This window comes from Aquarana catesbeiana, linkage group LG07 (genome assembly GCF_042186555.1).
Source record: "Aquarana catesbeiana isolate 2022-GZ linkage group LG07, ASM4218655v1, whole genome shotgun sequence".
Classification (NCBI taxonomy): domain Eukaryota; kingdom Metazoa; phylum Chordata; class Amphibia; order Anura; family Ranidae; genus Aquarana; species Aquarana catesbeiana.
The window spans coordinates 154948070-154960896 of NC_133330.1; positions in this window are offsets into that span (position 1 = coordinate 154948070).

Genomic DNA, 12827 nt, shown 5'->3' on the forward strand with positions numbered 1-12827 from the left:
TAACTCACCACTTATACCAGTTCCACTTACACAGAGTTCCACAGCCTCAGACTGAGCAGGCTCAGAATGAGTCCTACACACAGTTATATAGGCACCTCTGAGCAATTAACCACCCCCCTTAATTGATAGCCTGAAGGAACCAGAGAAAAAAAAGCAATTTAAAAAGTGACAGAAAAGGGTTATTGAAAAATTGAAAGGAAAAGCCCCAAAAATGCAATCCAGCAAACAAAAAGCAAGACTTGTTCACTCTAACTCTGGTTTTTAACTCACCACTTATACCAGTTCCACTTACACAGAGTTCCACAGCCTCAGACTGAGCAGGCTCAGAATGAGTCCTACACACAGTTATATAGGCACCTGTGAGCAATTAACCACCCCCGTTAATTGATAGCCTGAAGGAACCAGAGAAAAAAAAGCTATTTAAAAAGTGAGAGAAAAAGGTGATTGAAAAACTAAAAGGAAAAGCCCCAAAAATGCAACCCAGCAAACAAAAAGCAAGACTTGTTCACTCTAACTCTGGTTTTTAAATCACCGCTTATACCAGTTCCACTTACACAGAGTTCCACAGCCTCAGACTGAGCAGGCTCAGAATGAGTCCTACACACAGTTATATAGGCACCTGTGAGCAATTAACCACCCCCCTTAGTTGATAGACTGAATGAACCAGAGAAAAAAAAAGCTATTTAAAAACTGACAGAAAAAGGTGATTGAAAAACTAAACGGAAAAGCCCCAAAAATGCAACCCAGCAAACAAAAAGCAAGACTTGTTCACTCTAACTCTGGTTTTTAACTCATCACTTATCGCAGTTCCACTTACACAGAATTCCCTAGCCTCAGACTGAGCAGGCTCAGAATGAGTCCTACACACAGTTATATAGGCACCTGTGAGCAATTAACCACCCCCCCTTAGTTGATAGACTGAATGAACCAGAGAAAAAAAAAGCTATTTAAAAAGTGACAGAAAAAGGTGATTGAAAAACTAAAAGGAAAAGCCCCAAAAATGCAACCCAGCAAACAAAAAGCAAGACTTGTTCACTCTAACTCTGGTTTTTAACTCACCACTTATACCAGTTCCACTTACACAGAGTTCCACAGCCTCAGACTGAGCAGGCTCAGAATGAGTCCTACACACAGTTATATAGGCACCTGTGAGCAATTAACCACCCCCTTAATTGATAGCCTGAAGGAAACAGAGAGAAAAAAATGCTATTTAAAAAGTGACAGAAAAAGGTGATTGAAAAACTAAAAGGAAAAGCCCCAAAAATGCAACCCAGCAAACAAAAAGCAAGACTTGTTCAATCTAACTGGTTTTTAACTCTCCACTTATACCAGTTCCACTTACACAGAGTTCCACAGGCTCAAACTGAGCAGGCTCAGAATGTGTCCTACACACAGTTATATAGGCACCTGTGAGCAATTAACGATCCCCTTAATTGATAGCCTGAAGGAACCAGAGAAAAAAAAAAGCTATTTAAAATGTGACTGAAAAAGGTGATTGAAAAACTAAAAGGAAAAGCCCCAAAAATGCAACCCAGCAAACAAAAAGCAAGACTTGTTCATTCTAACTCTGGTTTTTAACTCACCACTTATACCAGTTCCATTTACACAGAGTTCCACAGCCTCAGACTGAGCAGGCTCAGAATGAGTCCTACACACAGTTATATAGGCACCTGTGAGCAATTAACCGCCCCCTTAGATGATAGCCTGAAGGAATCAGAGAAAAAAAAAGCTATTTAAAAAGTGACAGAAAAAGGTGATTGAAAAACTAAAAGGAAAAGCCCCAAAAATGCAAACCAGCAAACAAAAAGCAAGACTTGTTCACTCTAACTCTGGTTTTTAACTCACCACTTATACCAGTTCCACTTACACAGAGTTCCACAGCCTCAGACTGAGCAGGCTCAGAATGAGTCCTACACACAGTTATATAGGCACCTGTGAGCAATTAACCACCCCCCTTAATTGATAGCCTGAAGGAACCAGAGAAAAAAAAGCTATTTAAAAAGTGACAGAAAAAGGTGATTGAAAAACTAAAAGGAAAAGCCCCAAAAATGCAACCCAGTAAACAAAAAACAAGACTTGTTCACTCTAACTCTGGTTTTTAACTCACCACTTATACCAGTTCCACTTACACAGAGTTCCACAGCCTCAGACTGAGCAGGCTCAGAATGAGTCCTACACACAGTTATATAGCCACCTGTGAGCAATTAACGATCCCCTTAATTGATAGCCTGAAGGAACCAGAGAAAAAAGGAAAAAAAGTTATTTAAAAAGTGACAGAAAAAGGTTATTGAAAAACTAAAAGGAAAAGCCCCAAAAATGCAACCCAGCAAACAAAAAGCAAGACTTGTTCACTCTAACTCTGGTTTTTAACTCATCACTTATACCAGTTCCACTTACACAGAGTTCCACAGCCACAGACTGAGCAGGCTCAGAATGAGTCCTACACACAGTTATATAGGCACCTGTGAGCAATTAAACACCCCCTTAGTTGATAGACTGAATGAACCAGAGAAAAAAAAAGCTATTTAAAAAGTGACAGAAAAAGGTGATTGAAAAAACTAAAAGGAAAAGCCCAAAAAATGCAACCCAGCAAACATAAAACAAGGCTTGTTCACTCTAACTCTGATTTTTAACTCACCACTTATACCAGTTCCACTTACACAGAGTTCCACAGCCTCAGACTGAGCAGGCTCAGAATGAGTCCTACACACAGTTATATAGCCACCTGTGAGCAATTAATGATCCCCTTAATTGATAGCCTGAGGGAGCCAGAGAAAAAAGAAAAAAAAGGTATTTAAAAAGAGACAGAAAAAGCTGATTGAAAAAACTAAAAGGAAAAGCCCCAAAAATGCAACCCAGCAAACAAAAAGCAAGACTTGTTCACTCTAACTCTGGTTTTTAACTCATCACTTATACCAGTTCCACTTACACAGAGTTCCACAGCCTCAGACTGAGCAGGCTCAGAATGAGTACTACACAAAGTTATATAGGCACCTGTGAGCAATTAATCACCCCCTTAGTTGATAGACTGAATGAACCAGAGAAAAAAAAAGCTATTTAAAAAGTGACAGAAAAAGGTGATTGAAAAACTAAAAGGAAAAGCCCCAAAAATGCAACCCAGCAAACAAAAAGCAAGGCTTGTTCACTCTAACTCTGGTTTTTAACTCACCACTTATACCAGTTCCATTTACACATAGTTCCACAGCCTCAGACTGAGCAGGCTCAGAATGAGTCCTACACACAGTTATATAGGCACCTGTGAGCATTTAACCACCCCCCTTAGTTGATAGACTGAATGAACCAGAGAAAAAAAAGCTATTTAAAAAGTGACAGAAAAAGGTGATTGAAAAACTAAAAGGAAAAGCCCCAAAAATGCAACCCAGCAAACAAAAAGCAAGACTTGTTCACTCTAACTCTGGTTTTTAAATCACCGCTTATACCAGTTCCACTTACACAGAGTTCCACAGCCTCAGACTGAGCAGGCTCAGTATGAGTCCTTCACGCAGTTATATAGGCACCTGTGAGCAATTAACCACCCCCCTTAATTGATAGCCTGAAGGAACCAGAAAAAAAAGAGCTATTTAAAAAGTGACAGAAAAAGGTGATTGAAAAATTAAAAGGAAAAGCCCCAAAAATGCAACCCAGCAAACAAAAAGCAAGACTTGTTCACTAACTCTGGTTTTTAACTCACCACTTATACCAGTTCACTTACACAGAGTTCCACAGCCTCAGACTGAGCAGGCTCAGAATGAGTCCTACACACAGTTATATAGGCACCTGTGAGCAATTAACCACCCCCCTTAATTGATAGCCTGAAGGAACCAGAGAAAAAATAAGCTATTAAAAAAGTGACAAAAAAAGGTGATTGAAAAACTAAAAGGAAAAGCCCCAAAAATACAACCCAGCAAACAAAAAGCAAGACTTGTTCACTCTAACTCTGGTTTTTAACTCACCACTTATACCAGTTCCACTTACACAAAGTTCCACAGCCTCAGACTGAGCAGGCTCAGAATGAGTCCTACATACAGTTATATAGGCACCTGTGAGCAATTAACCACCCCCCTTAATTGATAGCCTGAAGGAAACAGAGAGAAAAAAAAGCTATTTAAAAAGTGACAGAAAAAGGTGATTGAAAAACTAAAAGGAAAAGCCCCAAAAATGCAACCCAGCAAACAAAAAGCAAGACTTGTTCAATCTAACTGGTTTTTAACTCTCCACTTATACCAGTTCCACTTACACAGAGTTCCACAGGCTCAAACTGAGCAGGCTCAGAATGTGTCCTACACACAGTTATATAGGCACCTGTGAGCAATTAACGATCCCCTTAATTGATAGCCTGAAGGAACCAGAGAAAAAAAAAAGCTATTTAAAAAGTGACTGAAAAAGGTGATTGAAAAACTAAAAGGAAAAGCCCCAAAAATGCAACCCAGCAAACAAAAAGCAAGACTTGTTCACTCTAACTCTGGTTTTTAACTCACCACTTATACCAGTTCCATTTACACAGAGTTCCACAGCCTCAGACTGAGCAGGCTCAGAATGAGTCCTACACACAGTTATATAGGCACCTGTGAGCAATTAACCGCCCCCTTAGATGATAGCCTGAAGGAATCAGAGAAAAAAAAAGCTATTTAAAAAGTGACAGAAAAAGGTGATTGAAAAACTAAAAGGAAAAGCCCCAAAAATGCAAACCAGCAAACAAAAAGCAAGACTTGTTCACTCTAACTCTGGTTTTTAACTCACCACTTATACCAGTTCCACTTACACAGAGTTCCACAGCCTCAGACTGAGCAGGCTCAGAATGAGTCCTACACACAGTTATATAGGCACCTGTGAGCAATTAACCACCCCCCTTAATTGATAGCCTGAAGGAACCAGAGAAAAAAAAGCTATTTAAAAAGTGACAGAAAAAGGTGATTGAAAAACTAAAAGGAAAAGACCCAAAAATGCAACCCAGTAAACAAAAAACAAGACTTGTTCACTCTAACTCTGGTTTTTAACTCACCACTTATACCAGTTCCACTTACACAGAGTTCCACAGCCTCAGACTGAGCAGGCTCAGAATGAGTCCTACACACAGTTATATAGCCACCTGTGAGCAATTAACGATCCCCTTACTTGATAGCCTGAAGGAACCAGAGAAAAAAGGAAAAAAAGTTATTTAAAAAGTGACAGAAAAAGGTTATTGAAAAACTAAAAGGAAAAGCCCCAAAAATGCAACCCAGCAAACAAAAAGCAAGACTTGTTCACTCTAACTCTGGTTTTTAACTCATCACTTATACCAGTTCCACTTACACAGAGTTCCACAGCCACAGACTGAGCAGGCTCAGAATGAGTCCTACACACAGTTATATAGGCACCTGTGAGCAATTAAACACCCCCTTAGTTGATAGACTGAATGAACCAGAGAAAAAAAAAGCTATTTAAAAAGTGACAGAAAAAGGTGATTGAAAAAACTAAAAGGAAAAGCCCCAAAAATGCAACCCAGCAAACATAAAACAAGGCTTGTTCACTCTAACTCTGATTTTTAACTCACCACTTATACCAGTTCCACTTACACAGAGTTCCACAGCCTCAGACTGAGCAGGCTCAGAATGAGTACTACACACAGTTATATAGCCACCTGTGAGCAATTAATGATCCCCTTAATTGATAGCCTGAGGGAGCCAGAGAAAAAAGAAAAAAAAGCTATTTAAAAAGTGACTGAAAAAGGTGATTGAAAAAACTAAAAGGAAAAGCCCCAAAAATGCAACCCAGCAAACAAAAAGCAAGACTTGTTCACTCTAACTCTGGTTTTTAACTCATCACTTATACCAGTTCCACTTACACAGAGTTCCACAGCCTCAGACTGAGCAGGCTCAGAATGAGTACTACACAAAGTTATACAGGCACCTGTGAGCAATTAACCACCCCCTTAGTTGATAGACTGAATGAACCAGAGAAAAAAAAAGCTATTTAAAAAGTGACAGAAAAAGGTGATTGAAAAACTAAAAGGAAAAGCCCCAAAAATGCAACCCAGCAAACAAAAAGCAAGGCTTGTTCACTCTAACTCTGGTTTTTAACTCACCACTTATACCAGTTCCATTTACACATAGTTCCACAGCCTCAGACTGAGCAGGCTCAGAATGAGTCCTACACACAGTTATATAGGCACCTGTGAGCATTTAACCACCCCCCTTAGTTGATAGACTGAATGAATCAGAGAAAAAAAAGCTATTTAAAAAGTGACAGAAAAAGGTGATTGAAAAACTAAAAGGAAAAGCCCCAAAAATGCAACCCAGCAAACAAAAAGCAAGACTTGTTCACTCTAACTCTGGTTTTTAAATCACCGCTTATACCAGTTCCACTTACACAGAGTTCCACAGCCTCAGACTGAGCAGGCTCAGAATGAGTCCTACACACAGTTATATAGGCACCTGTGAGCAATTAACCACCCCCCTTAGTTGATAGACTGAATGAACCAGAGAAAAAAAAAGCTATTTAAAAACTGACAGAAAAAGGTGATTGAAAAACTAAACGGAAAAGCCCCAAAAATGCAACCCAGCAAACAAAAAGCAAGACTTGTTCACTCTAACTCTGGTTTTTAACTCATCACTTATCGCAGTTCCACTTACACAGAATTCCCTAGCCTCAGACTGAGCAGGCTCAGAATGAGTCCTACACACAGTTATATAGGCACCTGTGAGCAATTAACCACCCCCCCTTAGTTGATAGACTGAATGAACCAGAGAAAAAAAAAGCTATTTAAAAAGTGACAGAAAAAGGTGATTGAAAAACTAAAAGGAAAAGCCCCAAAAATGCAACCCAGCAAACAAAAAGCAAGACTTGTTCACTCTAACTCTGGTTTTTAACTCACCACTTATACCAGTTCCACTTACACAGAGTTCCACAGCCTCAGACTGAGCAGGCTCAGAATGAGTCCTACACACAGTTATATAGGCACCTGTGAGCAATTAACCACCCCCTTAATTGATAGCCTGAAGGAAACAGAGAGAAAAAAATGCTATTTAAAAAGTGACAGAAAAAGGTGATTGAAAAACTAAAAGGAAAAGCCCCAAAAATGCAACCCAGCAAACAAAAAGCAAGACTTGTTCAATCTAACTGGTTTTTAACTCTCCACTTATACCAGTTCCACTTACACAGAGTTCCACAGGCTCAAACTGAGCAGGCTCAGAATGTGTCCTACACACAGTTATATAGGCACCTGTGAGCAATTAACGATCCCCTTAATTGATAGCCTGAAGGAACCAGAGAAAAAAAAAAGCTATTTAAAATGTGACTGAAAAAGGTGATTGAAAAACTAAAAGGAAAAGCCCCAAAAATGCAACCCAGCAAACAAAAAGCAAGACTTGTTCATTCTAACTCTGGTTTTTAACTCACCACTTATACCAGTTCCATTTACACAGAGTTCCACAGCCTCAGACTGAGCAGGCTCAGAATGAGTCCTACACACAGTTATATAGGCACCTGTGAGCAATTAACCGCCCCCTTAGATGATAGCCTGAAGGAATCAGAGAAAAAAAAAGCTATTTAAAAAGTGACAGAAAAAGGTGATTGAAAAACTAAAAGGAAAAGCCCCAAAAATGCAAACCAGCAAACAAAAAGCAAGACTTGTTCACTCTAACTCTGGTTTTTAACTCACCACTTATACCAGTTCCACTTACACAGAGTTCCACAGCCTCAGACTGAGCAGGCTCAGAATGAGTCCTACACACAGTTATATAGGCACCTGTGAGCAATTAACCACCCCCCTTAATTGATAGCCTGAAGGAACCAGAGAAAAAAAAGCTATTTAAAAAGTGACAGAAAAAGGTGATTGAAAAACTAAAAGGAAAAGCCCCAAAAATGCAACCCAGTAAACAAAAAACAAGACTTGTTCACTCTAACTCTGGTTTTTAACTCACCACTTATACCAGTTCCACTTACACAGAGTTCCACAGCCTCAGACTGAGCAGGCTCAGAATGAGTCCTACACACAGTTATATAGCCACCTGTGAGCAATTAACGATCCCCTTAATTGATAGCCTGAAGGAACCAGAGAAAAAAGGAAAAAAAGTTATTTAAAAAGTGACAGAAAAAGGTTATTGAAAAACTAAAAGGAAAAGCCCCAAAAATGCAACCCAGCAAACAAAAAGCAAGACTTGTTCACTCTAACTCTGGTTTTTAACTCATCACTTATACCAGTTCCACTTACACAGAGTTCCACAGCCACAGACTGAGCAGGCTCAGAATGAGTCCTACACACAGTTATATAGGCACCTGTGAGCAATTAAACACCCCCTTAGTTGATAGACTGAATGAACCAGAGAAAAAAAAAGCTATTTAAAAAGTGACAGAAAAAGGTGATTGAAAAAACTAAAAGGAAAAGCCCAAAAAATGCAACCCAGCAAACATAAAACAAGGCTTGTTCACTCTAACTCTGATTTTTAACTCACCACTTATACCAGTTCCACTTACACAGAGTTCCACAGCCTCAGACTGAGCAGGCTCAGAATGAGTCCTACACACAGTTATATAGCCACCTGTGAGCAATTAATGATCCCCTTAATTGATAGCCTGAGGGAGCCAGAGAAAAAAGAAAAAAAAGGTATTTAAAAAGAGACAGAAAAAGCTGATTGAAAAAACTAAAAGGAAAAGCCCCAAAAATGCAACCCAGCAAACAAAAAGCAAGACTTGTTCACTCTAACTCTGGTTTTTAACTCATCACTTATACCAGTTCCACTTACACAGAGTTCCACAGCCTCAGACTGAGCAGGCTCAGAATGAGTACTACACAAAGTTATATAGGCACCTGTGAGCAATTAATCACCCCCTTAGTTGATAGACTGAATGAACCAGAGAAAAAAAAAGCTATTTAAAAAGTGACAGAAAAAGGTGATTGAAAAACTAAAAGGAAAAGCCCCAAAAATGCAACCCAGCAAACAAAAAGCAAGGCTTGTTCACTCTAACTCTGGTTTTTAACTCACCACTTATACCAGTTCCATTTACACATAGTTCCACAGCCTCAGACTGAGCAGGCTCAGAATGAGTCCTACACACAGTTATATAGGCACCTGTGAGCATTTAACCACCCCCCTTAGTTGATAGACTGAATGAACCAGAGAAAAAAAAGCTATTTAAAAAGTGACAGAAAAAGGTGATTGAAAAACTAAAAGGAAAAGCCCCAAAAATGCAACCCAGCAAACAAAAAGCAAGACTTGTTCACTCTAACTCTGGTTTTTAAATCACCGCTTATACCAGTTCCACTTACACAGAGTTCCACAGCCTCAGACTGAGCAGGCTCAGTATGAGTCCTTCACGCAGTTATATAGGCACCTGTGAGCAATTAACCACCCCCCTTAATTGATAGCCTGAAGGAACCAGAAAAAAAAGAGCTATTTAAAAAGTGACAGAAAAAGGTGATTGAAAAATTAAAAGGAAAAGCCCCAAAAATGCAACCCAGCAAACAAAAAGCAAGACTTGTTCACTAACTCTGGTTTTTAACTCACCACTTATACCAGTTCACTTACACAGAGTTCCACAGCCTCAGACTGAGCAGGCTCAGAATGAGTCCTACACACAGTTATATAGGCACCTGTGAGCAATTAACCACCCCCCTTAATTGATAGCCTGAAGGAACCAGAGAAAAAATAAGCTATTAAAAAAGTGACAAAAAAAGGTGATTGAAAAACTAAAAGGAAAAGCCCCAAAAATACAACCCAGCAAACAAAAAGCAAGACTTGTTCACTCTAACTCTGGTTTTTAACTCACCACTTATACCAGTTCCACTTACACAAAGTTCCACAGCCTCAGACTGAGCAGGCTCAGAATGAGTCCTACACACAGTTATATAGGCACCTGTGAGCAATTAACCACCCCCCTTAATTGATAGCCTGAAGGAAACAGAGAGAAAAAAAAGCTATTTAAAAAGTGACAGAAAAAGGTGATTGAAAAACTAAAAGGAAAAGCCCCAAAAATGCAACCCAGCAAACAAAAAGCAAGACTTGTTCAATCTAACTGGTTTTTAACTCTCCACTTATACCAGTTCCACTTACACAGAGTTCCACAGGCTCAAACTGAGCAGGCTCAGAATGTGTCCTACACACAGTTATATAGGCACCTGTGAGCAATTAACGATCCCCTTAATTGATAGCCTGAAGGAACCAGAGAAAAAAAAAAGCTATTTAAAAAGTGACTGAAAAAGGTGATTGAAAAACTAAAAGGAAAAGCCCCAAAAATGCAACCCAGCAAACAAAAAGCAAGACTTGTTCACTCTAACTCTGGTTTTTAACTCACCACTTATACCAGTTCCATTTACACAGAGTTCCACAGCCTCAGACTGAGCAGGCTCAGAATGAGTCCTACACACAGTTATATAGGCACCTGTGAGCAATTAACCGCCCCCTTAGATGATAGCCTGAAGGAATCAGAGAAAAAAAAAGCTATTTAAAAAGTGACAGAAAAAGGTGATTGAAAAACTAAAAGGAAAAGCCCCAAAAATGCAAACCAGCAAACAAAAAGCAAGACTTGTTCACTCTAACTCTGGTTTTTAACTCACCACTTATACCAGTTCCACTTACACAGAGTTCCACAGCCTCAGACTGAGCAGGCTCAGAATGAGTCCTACACACAGTTATATAGGCACCTGTGAGCAATTAACCACCCCCCTTAATTGATAGCCTGAAGGAACCAGAGAAAAAAAAGCTATTTAAAAAGTGACAGAAAAAGGTGATTGAAAAACTAAAAGGAAAAGCCCCAAAAATGCAACCCAGTAAACAAAAAACAAGACTTGTTCACTCTAACTCTGGTTTTTAACTCACCACTTATACCAGTTCCACTTACACAGAGTTCCACAGCCTCAGACTGAGCAGGCTCAGAATGAGTCCTACACACAGTTATATAGCCACCTGTGAGCAATTAACGATCCCCTTACTTGATAGCCTGAAGGAACCAGAGAAAAAAGGAAAAAAAGTTATTTAAAAAGTGACAGAAAAAGGTTATTGAAAAACTAAAAGGAAAAGCCCCAAAAATGCAACCCAGCAAACAAAAAGCAAGACTTGTTCACTCTAACTCTGGTTTTTAACTCATCACTTATACCAGTTCCACTTACACAGAGTTCCACAGCCACAGACTGAGCAGGCTCAGAATGAGTCCTACACACAGTTATATAGGCACCTGTGAGCAATTAAACACCCCCTTAGTTGATAGACTGAATGAACCAGAGAAAAAAAAAGCTATTTAAAAAGTGACAGAAAAAGGTGATTGAAAAAACTAAAAGGAAAAGCCCCAAAAATGCAACCCAGCAAACATAAAACAAGGCTTGTTCACTCTAACTCTGATTTTTAACTCACCACTTATACCAGTTCCACTTACACAGAGTTCCACAGCCTCAGACTGAGCAGGCTCAGAATGAGTACTACACACAGTTATATAGCCACCTGTGAGCAATTAATGATCCCCTTAATTGATAGCCTGAGGGAGCCAGAGAAAAAAGAAAAAAAAGCTATTTAAAAAGTGACTGAAAAAGGTGATTGAAAAAACTAAAAGGAAAAGCCCCAAAAATGCAACCCAGCAAACAAAAAGCAAGACTTGTTCACTCTAACTCTGGTTTTTAACTCATCACTTATACCAGTTCCACTTACACAGAGTTCCACAGCCTCAGACTGAGCAGGCTCAGAATGAGTACTACACAAAGTTATACAGGCACCTGTGAGCAATTAACCACCCCCTTAGTTGATAGACTGAATGAACCAGAGAAAAAAAAAGCTATTTAAAAAGTGACAGAAAAAGGTGATTGAAAAACTAAAAGGAAAAGCCCCAAAAATGCAACCCAGCAAACAAAAAGCAAGGCTTGTTCACTCTAACTCTGGTTTTTAACTCACCACTTATACCAGTTCCATTTACACATAGTTCCACAGCCTCAGACTGAGCAGGCTCAGAATGAGTCCTACACACAGTTATATAGGCACCTGTGAGCATTTAACCACCCCCCTTAGTTGATAGACTGAATGAATCAGAGAAAAAAAAGCTATTTAAAAAGTGACAGAAAAAGGTGATTGAAAAACTAAAAGGAAAAGCCCCAAAAATGCAACCCAGCAAACAAAAAGCAAGACTTGTTCACTCTAACTCTGGTTTTTAACTCACCACTTATACCAGTTCCACTTACACAAAGTTCCACAGCCTCAGACTGAGCAGGCTCAGAATGAGTCCTACACACAGTTATATAGGCACCTGTGAGCAATTAACCACCCCCTTAATTGATAGCCTGAAGGAAACAGAGAGAAAAAAATGCTATTTAAAAAGTGACAGAAAAAGGTGATTGAAAAACTAAAAGGAAAAGCCCCAAAAATGCAACCCAGCAAACAAAAAGCAAGACTTGTTCAATCTAACTGGTTTTTAACTCTCCACTTATACCAGTTCCACTTACACAGAGTTCCACAGGCTCAAACTGAGCAGGCTCAGAATGTGTCCTACACACAGTTATATAGGCACCTGTGAGCAATTAACGATCCCCTTAATTGATAGCCTGAAGGAACCAGAGAAAAAAAAAAGCTATTTAAAAAGTGACTGAAAAAGGTGATTGAAAAACTAAAAGGAAAAGCCCCAAAAATGCAACCCAGCAAACAAAAAGCAAGACTTGTTCACTCTAACTCTGGTTTTTAACTCACCACTTATACCAGTTCCATTTACACAGAGTTCCACAGCCTCAGACTGAGCAGGCTCAGAATGAGTCCTACACACAGTTATATAGGCACCTGTGAGCAATTAACCGCCCCCTTAGATGATAGCCTGAAGGAATCAGAGAAAAAAAAAGCTATTTAAAAAGTGACAGAAAAAGGTGATTGAAAAAC